At 40.6% G+C, this 17,121-nt stretch overlaps 1 long non-coding RNA gene across 2 annotated transcripts in view; it reads right to left on the bottom strand.

Moving 5' to 3' along the window:
* LOC126989747 (uncharacterized) overlaps positions 1-9,371 on the bottom strand; it is a 43,251-nt gene extending 33,880 nt beyond the window's left edge. Inside the window, exons 1-2 of one of the 2 annotated variants that reach the window (XR_007743665.1) lie at positions 9,292-9,371; positions 3,330-3,769 (exon numbers count right to left, since the gene is read on the bottom strand). This is a non-coding gene — a long non-coding RNA (uncharacterized LOC126989747). Of the gene's footprint in view, positions 1-2,927; positions 3,770-9,291 lie in introns of both variants that reach the window. The other variant, XR_007743666.1, reaches the window with a different exon arrangement.
* Between the last annotated feature and the right edge of the window lie 7,750 nt (positions 9,372-17,121).

Here is a 17,121-nt window from a genome sequence, read left to right as displayed (position 1 = left end):
GCAACAGGGATCGATAAGAGTTGAGAAATTAGGACAATCAGGAAAAGGGAGGGAAAAAGAAGACAAAAAGGGAATAACAATAATAAAAACAATAATTTAAGCCTACATATAAGTATTTTACGGTTTTCGCTCTATATAAACTTGACGATTTAAGGCTCATATGAATTAGGAGGTATCTACAGCTGCTCCCAAGACTAGGCAACTCGCAAGCCCACGCAAACCTGGCGGTGGACGAGCGCGAGCGGTGACGAGGTATAGTGGGAGTGGCGTCGCTACTCGCTGGCGTAGTGAAAAAGGAAGGACAGTAAGTCAGAAGCGTTCGGACAAGATACAAGAGTGCGTGTGCGTCTCCTCTCTCGCAGTTTGGAACTTTGGGAATAACCGCCTTCAGGTGTGTATCTCCTATACCTTTGATGTGTGTTAGTGTGCTTTGAAATACCACTCCAAATGGCCCATTCAAGTGCTTCTCCGAGACTTTCGAGCAAAACTGTTGAGTAGTCACTAGTGACCCCGGTTCAGAAAGTGGGCGTTCGCACCCTTCCCTTCCATCTAGGACCACAACCCCAACCTTTATTTTTTCCCAGCCGTACGCCACCTACAATCGGTAGTCTATGTGGAGTTGCTAAACAAAGTAGAATTAGTGTTCAATTGATGCATTTCATGAGATATGCATGTGAAGATGGTGTTCAGAGAGCAACTGCGGATAATATTCACGAAAGCGTAGCTTACTCTGGCGGCGGCCGTGGCGCGACTGCTGTTTCCTCACAAGAGAAGCTCTGAAAATGGTCTCCTAAATATTTAAACTAAGAACACTGTGGTGTTATGCATTACGTCCATATCCTACAAGAATGTCTGTGCACACCTGGATTCATAAATTCACGCGACTGAACGACGTCGGGGCAGCTTCTGAGCATTTGCCCCAGCCATAAATAATTGAATATGGAAAGCATTAATTACTGTTGGTATCTTAATTGTAGATCCTGCCTTGAGACATAAGCTGATGTATACAGTAGTTTGTTTCGAGTACTTCATTATACTTTCAAATTTAGCTGTAGCATGTTGGTGTCGGGGGGGAAGCATTACTGTGCAGTGCATGTGTTAGTTTGTAGGTCATTATGTGTAATTTTCTATTAATTGTGTGTGTGTGTGTGTGTGTGTGTGTGTGTGTGTGTGTGTGTGTCTCTCTCTCTCTCTCTCTCTCTCTCTCTCTCTCTCTCTCTCTCTCTCTCTCTCTCTCTCTCTCTCTCTCTCTCTCTCTCTCTCTCTACGCTATCAGGGTGCACGTATGATAATTCAGAGATATCTTGACAGCGCGAACACATGAAAGAATAGAATAAGCATGATCCAGAGCAAGACCTTGGAAATACAGATGGACAATTTGTCGGGCATACCATTACGAAGCAAGGGGCCCCAGAAAGGAAAAAAATATATAATTACACAACATATGTCAGCATCGATTCACGACATATTAAAATCTCGCAGCAAATACACTGACAGTCTGAAGAGTCATGGTTGAACCGGGGAAGTTGGCTTTAACTTTGGTTGGGAGAAGGCAGGCAAGCTGGTGGGCCTGCGCGAGGACTGAGGATTCGGGAAAGGTGAACAATTTTACTGCTTGGGTTGGGCCGCTTGGGTGTGCCCTTCTTGGTCGAGTCGGAATTCAAACTTAAACCGTCTTCAAAGGGGCGGTTACACGAGGAACGCAACCACAATTTTCCAGCATAACACGTTTACTTCATTCCGCATTATTTCATTTCTATCCAACTATTTTTTTCCACTAAAGTATATCACAGCGCTGTATACTCCGCCATCATGTTGTTCTGAGACTTTCCAAGCGGATGTGATGTTGAAAAGAATTATTGTGTTGGACGAATATTGTAAAGACGTTTGGAGGGAAGGTTGGAAGTTGTGATGATGTTAAAAAGAAAGGTTGGCAGGTGTGATGACGCTAGTAAGAAAAGAGGATGTACTAAAGACTGATAAGGAAGGCGAAGGATGTGAAGGCTAGTAAGGAAGGCGAAGGATGTGAAGGCTAGTAAGGAAGGCGAAGGGTGTGAAGGCTAGTAAGGAAGGGTGAAGGTTGTGAAGGCTAGTATGGAAGGGTGAAGGTTGTGAAGACTATTAAAGTAAGGAAAAACAGAGGGTGTAAAAGACGCTAGTAAGGAAGGGAGGAGGTTGTGAAAGACGCTAGTAAGGAAGAGCGAAGGTTGTGAAAGACGCTAGTAAGGAAGGGAGAAGGGTGTGAAGGCTAGTAAGGAAGAGCGAAGGTTGTAAAAGACGCTAGTGAAAAAGGTGAAGGTTGTGAAGGCTAGTAAGGAAGAGCGAAGGTTGTAAACGACACTAATAAGGAAGAGAGGAGGACAGGAGGTTCTGAAAGACGCTAGTAAGGAAGGCGGCGGTTGAGAGGACGCTAGTGAGAGTGGGCGGGCACGTGGAGGGAAGGGCGGCAGTTGTAAAAACGCTCGGAGGGAAGGGCGGGCGGTAGTTGAGGAGACGCTTGGCCTTGGTGGCGTGGGTATGTGAGAAGCGTGAGGCGTCGGGAAGGAGTGTGTGTTGGGTGAGGGGTGGGGTGGGGGGGAGTGAGGAGGAATGTATTATAGCGTGGGTCGGTCACTTGTTGCTTGGAGGTAGAGGAGGTGAGGCAGAGGCGGCACGGGGTGGCGAAGAGACTAGGGACTGGGGGGGTTCACAGCGCTGGTGGATAGGGTGAGGGGAGGGGAGAAGGGAAAACCATTCTCTCTCTCTCTCTCTCTCTCTCTCTCTCTCTCTCTCTCTCTCTCTCTCTCTCTCTCTCTCCCCACGAAAGAGCCTCAGAGGACGTAAACAGGATGAGTGGGTAGCACCCTCTACGATTGTGATGGCATGACTAACATATTGCTGTCTTCACCGGAAAGAGATAACAGGTAAAGGTCATGTTGGGGGCATACGTTATAGCTGCGTGTGGCTTCGGTGCTCATCTCCGTCACATTGGTCCTTGAGCCTGTGGTAGGTAAGAACACATTACTCCGGGACACGGGGCCAGTAATGCGACATTTTTTTTTTCACGGTTTACTTTCTCCAGGTTTCCCCAGGCACCCACGCCGCCTCGTAAATTTCTGAAATCAAACGACTAGGTAAGAGATCAATATATAGGAGCAAAGATAGCAGCAAGTGAGGATTGATAACAAGTGGTGAGATAACTTGCTACAGAAGAAAGAGGGCGACAGGTGGAAAATGATACATGAAAGCCATGCGCTATATTTTAAGTGCCTTGGGAGGTAGTTGGGTATTAAAGTCTTCAAGAAAATTCCGGCGTAACGTCACAACTCACAACTATCCTCAACACTTACTTGTCTGTGAATTTGTAAGACGCACTCCTTTTGTAACCCGAGGCGGTTGAGGGTGACAGTAGAGCTCCTCCTTTAGCCCCTCTCCCTCTCCCCCTACTTCCCGCCTTGCTGCCTTGGTGCTTCGGCTTCCTTCGCCTCTCCTCCAGACTTTTGCAGGTCACTGAGTACGCTGCAAGCTCAGTCTTCCTGACCCAGTCTGTTCATATTAGTTGAGTGCAGTCCATGTTGCTGCTCCCTCACAGAACGAGGTGGTGTGTGTGTGTTTCACCACGGTCTAACCACGCGATAGACTCGCGATCACCACCCAGTAACCTCGACCGACTGAAACCGACACATTCCCCGTCTGACACCCGGTACTACCCTGCTGGGTGGACAGGGGGCACGGATTAAACGAAGCCAAACTCGGGGTCACGAGATGATTCTGAGGGGTTGCAAGATTTCTGGAATGTGAAAATACATCAGATCAAAGTTTATATATATATATATATATATATATATATATATATATATATATATATATATATATATATATATATATATATATATATATATATATATATATATATATATATATATATATATATATATATATATATATATATATATATATATATATATATATATATATATATATATATATATATATATATATATATATATATATATATATATATATATATATATATATATATATATATATATATATATATATATATATATATATATATATATATATATATATATATATATATATATATATATATATATATATATATATATATATATATATATATATATATATGGCTTGATGATCAGAGAGAAGCATTTGTGTATTAGATTGTCGGAAACACTATGTTGGGGGGGAGGGGGGTCGCAACAATATGCTGCAAGTGATTTGGAGGGGTCGCAGGTCAAAAATTTTGAGAAACTTGATTAAATGAGACTGACCAGCCGTCACTACTCCTTGAAAATCGAACCCAGGACCTCTCGGTTGTTGGGCGAGCGCGCCAGCCATTACACTACAGAGCTCCGTATGTTATTTTTTTATTTTATTTTATTTATTTTATTTGTGTGTGTGTGTGTGTGTGTGTGTGTGTGTGTGTGTGTGTGTGTGTGTGTGTGAAAGACTATCACAAACAATCAGTGGTGCGGACAGTAACGTCATGAAGCAGTGTTGTGGCTGCTCCTCAGGAAGAATCTTCTATACAGAGTATTAAACTGACACACATTCTGTACGACGTGTTTGAAGATTCACAATAAAAAAGTAAAAGGTAATTACCACAATCACAGAGAACCATTAAAATGAATCACAACAAGCCGTGACAGTAAACACCGAGCCTTTGAAGGAGTGTCTCACGAACCCTTGACCTTTTGATCCACCACATGACACATTGAGTCACGAACAGTATAAAAGAACGACAGCAAAACAATTTCCTTTGGTTTCTTATACATGCAGTAACCTTTTCAATACTCTGTTCTACCTTCGGCCTCTCTTATTTACCCTAAAATGTAATCAAAAGTAACATATAAAAAACTTAGTAGCTATTCTGAAGGACACAAACGTTGCAGACCTTGTCGCTAAGGGACATTTGGCCTACACTTGACACGGCAACGGCGCTGCCTATGAAAATAATAACAACATCCAGAGAAAGAGGTCTGACGCACTCTCATCAGATGAGTAAGTCGTCTCTCTCTCTCTCTTTTTTTCTTTCTTTCTTTATTTTTACATCTTACATATTGTAAATGAGTACATATAATGTCGATGAGCGGGCAACGGCCCGCCGCTGGGGGGAGTGTCAGGGCCACTCTCTCTCTCTCTCTCTCTCTCTCTCTCTCTCTCTCTCTCTCTCTCTCTCTCTCTCTCTTGAATAAGTAAAAAAAAAAAAAAACTGAATGGGAGGAAAAAGATAATAAAACAGAAAACTAAGGGAAGCGAAGGAAGGGGAAACGTGAGGTTATCATATTCTAAATAGGCACACCTAACATCACCAAAATGTGGGGTACAAACTTGGCGCAGGGACTGTTTTGGGGGGCCATTGAAGGTAACGGGCTAGTGGCCTATCCGGATATTTTGTTTTTATTTATCAATGATCCACAAGACATCCTAGAGTTAAATCAAAGTATGTGCTTATCTTTGTATTCATTCATACACACATTGGTAATAATTCTGTGGGATCTGATTCACTTATTAGAATGAAATTCTATTGTGAAAAAGTCACATATTCGTGTCACTAATAAAAATGAAACTAGTAATTTAAGTTTTGTCACCATGAAATATACACAAATGGATAAATATGAAAGCTCACTAAGTCACAATAAGTGACATAACCTGCTTTGCGCAGTAAAAGTATGCTACTTCAGGTACCTGATACCCTCAAGAAGGCGTGCGCGCTGCCTCTGGCCTCGGAGCTACAGCCTCAATGTTGCCATATTGTCGTACTTAGCCGATTATATTTCCCGATTTCCTACCCCCAAACTGTCTTCTGGGCTCCTATAACGAAACTAATTTATAGTTATCGTTGAAAGAGTTAGATTCTGATGTTTCTTGGCAATAGTTAGGCGTCAGAAACAGGTACCCAGCAAACATCGAATGTGCGGGCCGCATATTTCTGGACTGTACCACAGTACTGCGCGCTGCAGTGAGAACGGATGGAAGACACCGTTTGAGAGACTTAACTAGACCTCGCCGACGCTCACCTTAACCTCTCTCTCTCTCTCTCTCTCTCTCTCTCTCTCTCTCTCTCTCTCTCTCTCTCTCTCTCTGTGTGTTTGTGTGTGTGTGTGTGTGTGTGTGTGTGTGTGTGTTTTCGTATCGCTTCTGTGTGTGTGTGTGTGTGTGTGTGTGTGTGTGTGTGTGTGTGTGTGTGTGTGTTTTCGTATCGCTTCTGTGTGTGTGTGTGTGTGTGTGTGTGTGTTTTCGTATCGCTTCTGTGTGTGTGCGTGTGTGTGTGTGTGTGTGTCTGTGTGTGTGTGTGTGTGAGTGTGTGTGAACACACACACACACACACACACACACACACACATCATGTATAATGGGGAGAGAGAGAGAGAGAGACACACACACACACACACATCATGTGCATAATGAGAGAGAGAGAGAGAGAGAGACACACACACACACACACACACACACATGTGCATAATGAGAGAGAGAAACACACACACACACACACACCCACACCCACACACACACACACACATCCATCATGTGCATAATAAGAGAGAGAGAGAGAGAGAGAGAGAGAGAGAGAGAGAGAGAGAGAGGTAAGGTGAGCGTCGGCGAGGTCTAGTTAAGTCTCTCCTCAAACGGTGTCTTCCATCCGTTCTCACTGCAGCGCGCAGTACTGTGGTACAGTCCAGAAATATGCTGCCGGGCTTTCCCTGCAAGCGCCTCCCAGCGTTACAACGATAATCCTAACAGGCCTGATAGTAATACCTATTTGTAATCACTGTAGGAGGGCACTTATCTTTTGAAGGGGTTTCAAAAGAAGTGGTCTCTTGAAGTTCGTCCTAGAGGAGTCCTGTAGTCCTCGAGACTAAGTATAAATAAGCACTGCCGCGAGTTAATGGGGGGAGCTGCAAGTGCTGATGTGTTAACTGCTTGAAAGCAGTTGATGTTATGGGGCGAAAGCCAACCACGTGGGTCTGAAGAGGTATTTTGAATTTCCCTCGCCAAATGGCGTGGCTTTCGATCGGTTGATTTATCCTTGCTCTTTAATCATAATTCCGCAAGGGCAATTATTTATTATTTCATGAAAGGAAACACTGAACTATTGTTATTCCTTTCATGGTAAATGTGTTTAGTCTTCAGGCATTGAATAAGGTAATTCTGTCTCGGTCTGGAGCCGATGAGCGAAGTATTTAAGTACCATACAAGGCTTATTTGAGCTCGGACGATACTCATAGTTGGCTTGAACTCTCGGCCCGAGACTAGTTCCATAAGGAAAATAGTTAATTTGTCTAATCCCCTGGTTAACTGACCTAATTCCTAACACATTTCCCAGAGGAGATTGCGATTCCCCAAATCGCAATTAACCGTCTAGAGTAATTATTTATTCAATTATTTATTTATTCATTTATTTAAAGATAAGAAATGGGGACTAATCTTAGTAAGAGAAAAAGAGTGAAATGCAACTAAGGGGGGTCGAGATCGTTGCACATCTCATCCAAATCGACTTGCCCTTACCCTTTCCTCACCTTGTAGGAAGGTATAGCATTTTTACTAATCATCCTCACCTGGGAAGGTGTAGCATATTTTTTAATCAATCCTCACCTGGAAGGTGTGGCATATTTTTTAATCAATCCTCACCTGGAAGGTGTAGCATATTTTTTACCCTGATAATTCTAACTTCTACCCAAAATTTATTCTAAAGTCTTCAGCCTTAGTAGGTGAAGTACTGAAACAACCAAGATATTTACAAGTTATTTAAATTATCCCTAAGCATTTTGTTAAACCGCTCTGTAGCCTTCCTTTTGGGCCGAGGCGCCCCGACACGATCACCGCCACTCTGGGTGGGGTCGGCATTATTGTGGGAGGCCCCCTCGTCATATACCAATCTCTACCCGGATGAGTTATAGTGAGCTCCAGCGGATAAAGGTTACATATAGAATGAAATTCTACAGCTCCATTACCTTGTTTGACCTTGACTGTTCTTACTTTATTATCCAATCCCTTAATAATTTGCAAGACAGTGCCCATTAACCAGAAGGGTCTGGGTTTATTTAAAGCTTTAATCAGAACAATATCTCCTATTTTAATTTTGTTTTCCCAAGTTGACTGATATAGGTTTCTGTTATGTTCTCTTAAGCTGAGTAGATAACTCTCATACCACAACCTTTTAAAGCTTTCTAATATTTCCTCTTGCACTTCAAGAGTCTTTTCTAAAGAGGGCTGGCTCTGGTCATCGACCCACTTCCTCATTGCATCGATTATCTAACATACAAGCACAGGAAAAGACAAACTTTTATCAAATAACAGTCACATCATGCTAGAACGATCTATTGTTTTTCAAATTCATTAACTGATAGTTCATTTCAGGTATATTAAAAGACATCAGGCTCTTCAAGCGCATGTAAAGGCTATCTTAATAAAGGTAACTCTCGATTTACGCAGTATTGTGTCATGAAGAGGTCGCGTAAATCAGAGAGAGAGAGAGAGAGAGAGAGAGAGAGAGAGAGAATATCCATATCACCGAGATATCCACTCAGGCACCCAGTCTCAGCCTCACTCGTGTGAGGAAGAAATGAGGGACACCGTGAGCGACTGGCTAGTATTGGTCCGGTACCGAGCAGTCTGGTACCGGTACCGTACCGTATAGCTGGTACCGTTAGTACCGGTACTGGTACCGGTACCTGATCACCTCTATTGTTGAGTAGCGTGGCAGCGTGGGTACTGTATTGTTATTCAAGTAACGCGCGGGAAGAACTGAGCTCAGCTGTGTGGCCGCGGCACCGTGTGAGTCCAGTTGCGTGAGACATCTGGTGGCCACTCCATAAAATATCGCGTATAAGTGAAAAAAACGTGTAAATTAAACATTTATTTGGATTTTTGACCCCGCGTTATTTAAAAAACGCGTAAACCAAACTCGCGTAAATCGAAAGTTACCTGTAGTGGTAGTGGTAGTAGTACTAGTAATAACCATAATAATAGTAGTAGTAGCAGTAATAGTAGAAAGCAGCAGCAGTAGTAGTAGTAGTAGTAGTAGTTGTAGTAGTAGTAGTAGTAGTAGTAGTAGTAGTAGTAGTATATTAACAGTAAGTGTTAGGTGGTAGTAGTAGTAGCAGTAGTGTATATATAATAACAATAAGTAGTAGCAATAATAATAATAATGTTAATAAGAAAAAATAATGATAAAAATTTAATAATAATAATATGAAGATGAAGAAAAGGAAAGGGACAATAGCTAGTGCTGGTGGTGTGTGGGTCAGGGACATTTGATGATTTAAGCTTTTACAAACTCACCTCATTGGGCTCTTGCTGCTTGCAGAATGACGGAACACAAGTGTGTGGTGAGCTACTGCTGCTGTGGCTGTAGTCTCAGGAGGAGTCGCTATCCATCGGCATTGTTGTTCTGGTGAGTTAAGTTTATTATGTGTGTATGTAACATATATTCATGACTGACATGGAACTGTGAGCCATATTCATATTACAAGTTGATTCTGAGAAGTTTTGGGGTCCTTACAGAGTTTGACTTAGGGAACATATTACAAGTTGAATCCGAGAAGTTCAGGGTCCCTACAGAGTTCGGGATGAATAACTCCGTAGGGTCCCAAAACTTCTTGGATTCATTATATCGGACCCTAAACCAACTCTGTAGGGACCCGAAACTTCTCGGATCCAACTTGTAATACCGCCCATTGTTGAACATAACTGTAAAATTCTAAGTCATTTTGCCTTTGTTCGTCCTCAGATCCTGTCCCTGTTGCAATGCATCTACAGCATCTTTGGGGCTATCAAAACTGGTAAGATCTTTGGGGCTTGGATTACCAACGATTTTATCCAATTTTTATAAGTAACAACAATGCCTCCAGAGGAATGAATGCATTTGTTGACTTGAGCATTAACTGACTGACTGTTTATAAAATGAAAATACATACTGGTGATAAAGAATACACTCACTTGTCATCTGCCTTAAGCTTAAAGTTTATACTGAGTGGCACTAGAGTTGAATCAGATAGAATATTTACTATCATTTGGATATTAAAATTAAGTGGAATAAATATTTGATGTCACTGAGGGTAGGCAAAAAGTGCTTTCATCCACTGCTTTGGATTTCAGGTGATAACTCTCTGTGGGTTGGCTTTGTCACCAACTTGATCCTCGATCGTAAATATCATGCCTCCTCATTCAGGAATCACAGTAAGTAACCTCATGGTGTTCCCTGCTAGTAGATTTATTCTACTGAAAAATAAAAAGGAATCAGCAATAGTTATGTCAGATATGTTTTGTATGTGTTCATTTGTCAGCTGATTTTGTTGATGATAAATACGTAATGTCTATGGTATCTGTCAGCTCATAATATTCAACAATGATACAATACACATATGCTATACTAAATATATAATGCCTCTGTGGTATAGTGGTCACCACACCTAGATCAGGAGGCCTGGGTTCGAATCCCAGCCTTTGCAGTTGACGCACATTTTACACAGCTGTTCATCTTCCCTTAAGTGTTACTTGATAATTGGATAGCTACCTGGGAAGGAAAACTGTGGCATCCCACATGTCACAAAGATGAATACAGGCCACACAAAGCTATTGCGAATGCTTCCAACTTTTCTTTTACATAACAACTAAATGGTAGGCCGGTGAAGATCAGACACAACAGTCAAAGTCCCTGAGATGGATGTACCCTTCATCACCTGCCCACCTCCCTTCCCTCAGGGCGTCGTGGCTTTGTCATGGTGTGGGTGTGGACAATGGTGGTGCTCGTCACCATCAACATCATCATGGCTGTCATCATTCTCATTACCACCCTGAACCTAGCCTTTGGCCTGGTCACCCTGGTCGTGATGGGTATATTCATCTACCTGGTGGTGGTGGTTCGCTCCTACGGTCTATCGGTGAGTAAGGAGTATTTTGTTGCCTCTTTGTTTATGTGACTTAATTCACCTTCTCCAGCAAACTGCTGCTAAGATTTTGAGGTGAACACTTCAATATGGAAAAAAAAGGAGCTAAAAACTTTTTAAATTCAGCACCTAAGAGATTTCAAGGAAACAGTAATTTTTGGTTGCTTTCATCATCAAAATCATTACTCCTACATCTCTTATATGACAAAATATTCTTAATTAAAAAAAGTAAATGTATCCTTGAATAGCAATTTTACTTCTAGGTGATATCAGTTACAGTCTCAATTGTTAAATGCATAGAGATAAGATATTCTCTATCTGTGTAGTATTTTTAGAGAAGAATTAGTGGAAACTAACTGATTACTGGTAACAAATTTGTCACAGCACTACCACTGTAAGGGGGGCTGCGCCACATTTCCTACGCCACATTTCCTACAGGACACATCTACAAATTTAGCCCTTTTTAAAGCAGTTACATGTTTCCTACAGAGATACAGCATATCTCCTACACACAGTAGGTGTAGGAAATGTGCTTGACACTTGTTTTTGTGTAGGAAATATGACTGCCTAAGTCTAGGAGCTGCGGCAGTATGGCGCATCCGTCATAACTCCTGCAGTTATACTGTCATATCTCCTACAAATATTACATATTAATTAAAATGGCACTTTTATTTTAGCTAAAACTTATGGAACTTTTTATTTTTCACTAAAACATACTTTTTAAATGAAAACTTCAAGCCTGTCATGAATTGCAGTACGACAAGTGGGACATGTTGCAGGGTTGTTATTATCTATTACATACAAATATTATATATTAATTAAAATGGAACTTTTTATTTTTCACTAAAACTTATTAAGCTTTTTATTTTTCACTAAAACATACTTTTTAAATGAAAACTTCAAGCTAAGTACTTGTTGACTGGTCAAGGTCATCAAGAGTGTATTGAGTACAGAGGCGCCCCACTAGGGGGTGTGCCTACACAGTGTAGGAAATGTGACAGAACAGATTATTGTGTGTAGGAGATATGCTGTATCTCTGTAGGAAATATGTCACTACTCGAAAAATGCTAAATTTGTAGGAGATGTGCCCTGTAGAGAACTCATTTTTTGTGTAGGAAATAAGCTGGAGACTTGTTTTTGTGTAGGAAATATGACTACCTATGTGTAGGATATGTGGCAGTACTACAATTATTGTAGGTTTGTAGAAGTGACTCGCCCTGTAAGGTTGTCTTGTATGGGTCAGCTTTCCTTCCAGTTGAGCAGCAGCTCGGTGTGGCCTAAGGTAGGACAGAGGCAGAGCACCACCAGTCTGAGGAAGCTTACAAGGTGGGGATCACTGCAGAGCCTCGACTTCAGTGTCTAGCTTTTAAAACACATCTACTTCCTAAAACCTATGTGACAGAACAATGACTGAAATTATTATTTAGGTACAGTAAGTGACTACCTATGGATATTTTTGTATGGACTAAAATGAACTTGCACACAAAAAAGAACCCTATTTGCTTTGAAGAAGCAACTTTTTGATAGCTGTCATTTAGTAATTTAGTAATTAACAGATAAAAAGATAAACTACAACTAAAATTAAGTTGTAGAATATCAGATATCTCATTTACCAAAGTCGAGAACTCTCCCCCAAAAACACAGCACTAACAACAGATTAAGACAAAGCTTCCAGGGCAGAATAGAACTTAATGCTGCTGATAGGTCAGCTAGGTTGCAGAGATCATTGTGACATGTGGGGCAGTGACGAGTGTGGCAATGGTCAGCCTTCTGCACATCTGAGTAATGTCCTCCATGTGCATTCAGCAGCATTAAGGAATCTACATATTAAATCAAACTAAACTGATATGTTTTTAAAGTTAGAGAATGGACGCATTATCTGTCTATGGTATAACAAAGTAAAGGACACAATTTAATGATATTTGAAAAATTACTCTTTATTTGACAAAGTTCAAATGTTTTGTTTGCAATTCCTCTTGTGGGGCAACAGGACACAATCTACAATCTTCGTGCCTTTTAATCGTTTTGCATCACGGCTCGCTAAGATGCAGCCAGTGTGTGTTCAGTAGTGTGTAAGATGAACAGCAGCACGCATTTGTGTTTTTTGGGTACTGTCAGTGTCTCACACAAGGCAATGTCCTATTTGACTTTTACAATGTATTCACTTTTGCACTTTACTGTCAGGGACAGAAGGACCAAACTTTGCATGGTGCTGTTTGTATATCTCATAGATGTGAGTCACATGTTTTAACCTATTTCTTGATATGTCTGATGGAGATACTGTTCTTGTGCACCCATAAGACCCCTTTCAGACTCATCAATAATTCTGTGTCTGCTAGGAAGAGCACATCATCATGCCTTCATATATCTGTTTGTATCAAACTATTAAAGAGCGCTTTTACACATGTTGACCATTACAAGCGCTATTCACAACTGCTATAGCCTTGGCACCCTTTTGAATGCAACAAGATGTCATGCCACTTATGCGTACAAAGCACATCACTGTATTGGCATGTTCAGAGGTTGAAGCTTCAGATGAGCTGTGAGCACTGCAAATAGTAGTTATTACACTTTGAACACAGCGTTTTCAGTTGATGGGATGGCATATCTCCTTTTGCTACCTCTGCTTAAGTAGATTCCTCAATCAAACAGCTCATGAAATTTACTACTGACACCTAAAGTAACTGAAAAAAAAAAAAATCCTTGATCCTTGACATACAAACAGTCCAATTACAACAAATGAGTGTGAATATCTATGATGACTATCAGAGCCAACTGAGGCAAGGACACTGCTTCAGGTTGTGCCTTGTTATTTGAAACATAAGTCATGTGCTAGGATGCTCTCAGGAACCTCCAACATTGTGCTGTCACAGCAGGCGTAGATGTCTGAAAGAGGTGTATGCCAACAGCTACCTCATCTTTCAACATAACATTAATCCCAAAACTTTGTCATGTTCTCTAAATTCATGATTCTGCATGTTTCCATTCATCCTTCCCTTTTACTCTCCAGGTATGAAAATTTCAAAATGATAGGATGCTCCCATGAGACTTGTTACTCAATATGTACTTAGAAGAGGGAATAAAGAGTCAAGTATAATGATAAAGCATGGTGGAGCTATTTAATAGTGCTGCCCTCTTATGTAACAGATTGAAAATTCCACACTGCCCTTTTTTCCCTACATTTTACCAAGAGAACATGAAACACTGAGGAATGCAAGCACAGGCACCCAGCAGGCGTCTCTTGTTACTGTTCAAATTAGTATCTGTCGAACTATGTTGTCACGCTGTTAAGTACAAGAGTTGCTCTCCTATTCTCTGTTGTAGTAGTGTGTGTTTATGTTAAAAATATTTTGTTTTTAAATAAGATATAGTAGTTATAGTTATTGGACTTGAAGAGAATAAAGGAATCACTGTGAAATTGTTATTTTTCATTTTGAAGTTTGTGTAGTTTGCTATATTTGCTATGATACTTTATCTTAATAAAAATGATATACTCTTTACTTTTCATATTCCAGCCTAATGGAATGGAAAAAAAGGTAAGATGCATACAAAATAGTAATTGAAATCATGCTTCAGCATTCAATGCCTACCAGTCTGGACACTACATGTTGGCGGACTGATCCTTTGAAAAAATATATGTAGCAGTGCACTATTGCACACCTGGTACAAATGTACACAGGAATCAGGTGCACTGGGTGGGGGGTCTGTGGGCAGACAGTGTAATTACACTGGTGAAACACTAGAATTTTCTCTTTTACTACACTCCCACACAACCTCTGCATGTAAAAGAAACACACGAAAATTAATCCAGACAAGGAAAGGTTTTGCCAGCAATGGGGATTGAACTGCAACCAGCGAGGGAGAGCCACTACTTAACCAGTCGGCCAATGAGGTACCCCCCTCACAGAGTGAGTTATGGGAGGCTCACCCATCAGGCAAGTCGCTGCACTACACTGGGTGACGTCTGTGGGCAGACAGTGTAATAAGCCTCTCCTTGGAACAGAACATCATTATCAAGAGGTTCTAATCAGAAAAAGGTGACCAACAAAAACTACATTCAATTCTCTTGACTGCTTGACACACCAGGCATACACTAATCAATTGAAAGTAACTTTATTTACCACAATTCTGTTTCCACAAAACTATACTACCTCCATCCTGGCTTTTACTGTATACATGACACCAAGCCTGGAACAGAAGTGCATCATGCAGGTGCTCCAAGAAAGCTCTCTTAACATCTCTGCTGCACTGTTTCCTTGAATAACAAGACCCAAAGGTAGAGTATACCAACCTCGTCAGTATTTAACAGTGAGGATCTAATACTTTTCCTTTTGCATATAAACATTATTGCTACTGAAAATTTCATACATAACTTTCTACTGGAATTCAAATATCATTGCAGGATTATTTGTTGGGGCAGTACCACCACAAATTTGGGATTCATCATTTTCTGAGCAATTCAATATTAACACAGGTTTATAATCGGTAAAATGCACCACTTGAGGCTTCCCATTGTAATCAGTCAATAGTCAACGGTGGCATAAAGGAACTTCAAGTGTAAATTGCCAGAAACAATGTTGCCCTGTATAATTCAATAATAAGACTACAATTTACAGTACAGTTTGGTCCCCAAATTACAGGAAGGACATTGCATTACTGGAAAGGGTTCAGCAATGAGCTACAAAATGATTCTATCCTAAGGGCTCAACAGTATGAGGAAGGATTTAAGCAGCTCAACCTCTTCACGCTGAAAAGAGAAGCTTGTGTGGAATCTGATCAGGTCTTCAAGTACCTGGAAAAGATTGCTCACGTCAATCATGATTCTTTGAGCTGCAAACCAACACGAAATTAGAAACAACAGTCTACCTATACAAAGCGAGGCAATGTAGTAAAGACATTGGCAGGAGTTTTTCTCAAAAGCAGGTCAGCTGTCATCAGACAACCTTTCTTCAGAAGAAGTAACTGCAAACACCACCAACTCCTTTAAAAATTGAATCAACCATTTTTTGTTGCGTCAGTAGCATTAATTCACCAGAGCAGGCAACCTTGTAATAAGCCAATAGGTTTTTTGTTGCCTGCTTTTCCATTACCCTCACTCCTACAATTAATGTGATCTTTGTTGAAGAGGATAAAGCAATCTATAATGTAATTTGAAATCAAATCAACAATCAAGGTTAATTAGATGAATGTTTCAGTTACAGCAATTACATCAGAGAGAGAGAGAGAGAGAGAGAGAGAGAGAGAGAGAGAGAGAGAGAGAGAGAGAGAGAGAGAGAGAGAGAGAGAGAGAGAGAGAGAGAGAGAGAGAGAGAGAGAGAGAGAGAGAGAGAGAGAGAGAGAGAGAGAGAGAGAGAGAGAGAGAGAGAGAGAGAGAGAGAGAGAGAGAGAGAGAGAGAGAGAGAGAGAGAGAGAGAGAGAGAGAGAGAGATATATATATATACATGCAATATATAATACATATAATATATATATATTATAATATATATATATATATATAATATATATATATATATATATATATATATATATATATATATATATATATATATATATATATATATATATATAAGATTTATATAAGTCTATTAAAAATGACTAAAGAAAATTGAGTATACGGGACATATGGCTGGGTAACTAAATTAAAATGTGGTTCTTTTATTTATAGCTAGTTTATTTATTTTTTGTTAGAAAGCTGATGCTTGAATTTTATCAGGACATTAGTAACAATATTCATAACAGTAATGCCATTAAAAAAATAGCCATCCTCCTTCCCAGTATAAAAAAATACTGGAGAGCCATTGTTTTCATCAGCTTCCCGCCACATTGATAACAACAATTAGATTACAATACTTCTCTAATGTCTTGTGAGTTACAACAGAAGTAGCTTGATTAAATCCACAGTGTAGCCGGCTAAGAAAGATACATATAACATATACGAATCATTTGATATACTTACTTTGGTATGGTTTGTGGGGATAAAAGAATCCTCGCGGTGAATGGCCCGGACCCATGTGGTCAGCTGCTCTGGATTCTTCGGGAAGGAGAAGACACTAACACGAGAATCACTATTATAATTTGCTCTGCAGAGAGGCACGGAGCACTTCCCCGGCATTGTGTTGTCTCTATTATCACAGATTTATCCTAAAGTCTCGGCAATATGGTGTAAAATATGCCGCAGTAAATCAGTCTCTCCTCACGGGTCACGAGCAATCCTCGACTGGCC

The sequence above is a fragment of the Eriocheir sinensis genome, unplaced genomic scaffold (genome assembly GCF_024679095.1).
Source record: "Eriocheir sinensis breed Jianghai 21 unplaced genomic scaffold, ASM2467909v1 Scaffold1286, whole genome shotgun sequence".
NCBI lineage: Eukaryota > Metazoa > Arthropoda > Malacostraca > Decapoda > Varunidae > Eriocheir > Eriocheir sinensis.
This window is presented reverse-complemented; position numbering and strand designations above follow the sequence as displayed.